Raw genomic sequence first — 475 nt, forward strand, 5'->3', positions numbered from 1 at the left:
CCACCCCCCCCCCCCCCCCAAATATTTTTTGTGACACACAGAAGTTATACTCTTGGTCAAACAACTGAAACTTTCCTAAACAGAAAAAAAGAAATGAAAGAAATAACAAGGTGGCTTTGAAACATTTCTGGTATAATCCATACTGGTAAGTGTATATTTGCACAAAACTCTTACTACATTAACTTCTTCTTGTTCTTTAACTTTTCCTTTTTAGAGGAATTGTACTCTCTTGTGCCTTTGTTATATTATGCCTTAATTCTACTTACAAAAAAAGGTTTTAATTTACAGTCCAATTTATTTAAATAGGTTGCTTTCAATTAATGTACAAAGCACAGTGTTCCTTATTTGCACTGTTGACTGAATCAAGAGTCAGGGAATCTAAGTACTTCCATAGATTTCATAAATTTCATAGACATTTGGGCTGGAATGGACCCCCGAGGATCATTGAGTCCAGCCCCCTGCCCCAGGGGCAGGA

At 36.8% G+C, this 475-nt stretch overlaps 1 protein-coding gene across 1 annotated transcript in view; it reads right to left on the bottom strand.

The window, feature by feature from the left end:
• Nucleotides 1–475, bottom strand: part of GABBR2 (gamma-aminobutyric acid type B receptor subunit 2) — a 1,245,145-nt gene that overhangs the window by 103,882 nt on the left and 1,140,788 nt on the right. The window lies entirely within an intron of this gene.

This window comes from Gavialis gangeticus, unplaced genomic scaffold (genome assembly GCF_001723915.1).
Source record: "Gavialis gangeticus isolate Ggan-Ray unplaced genomic scaffold, GavGan_comp1, whole genome shotgun sequence".
Lineage (NCBI taxonomy): Eukaryota > Metazoa > Chordata > Crocodylia > Gavialidae > Gavialis > Gavialis gangeticus.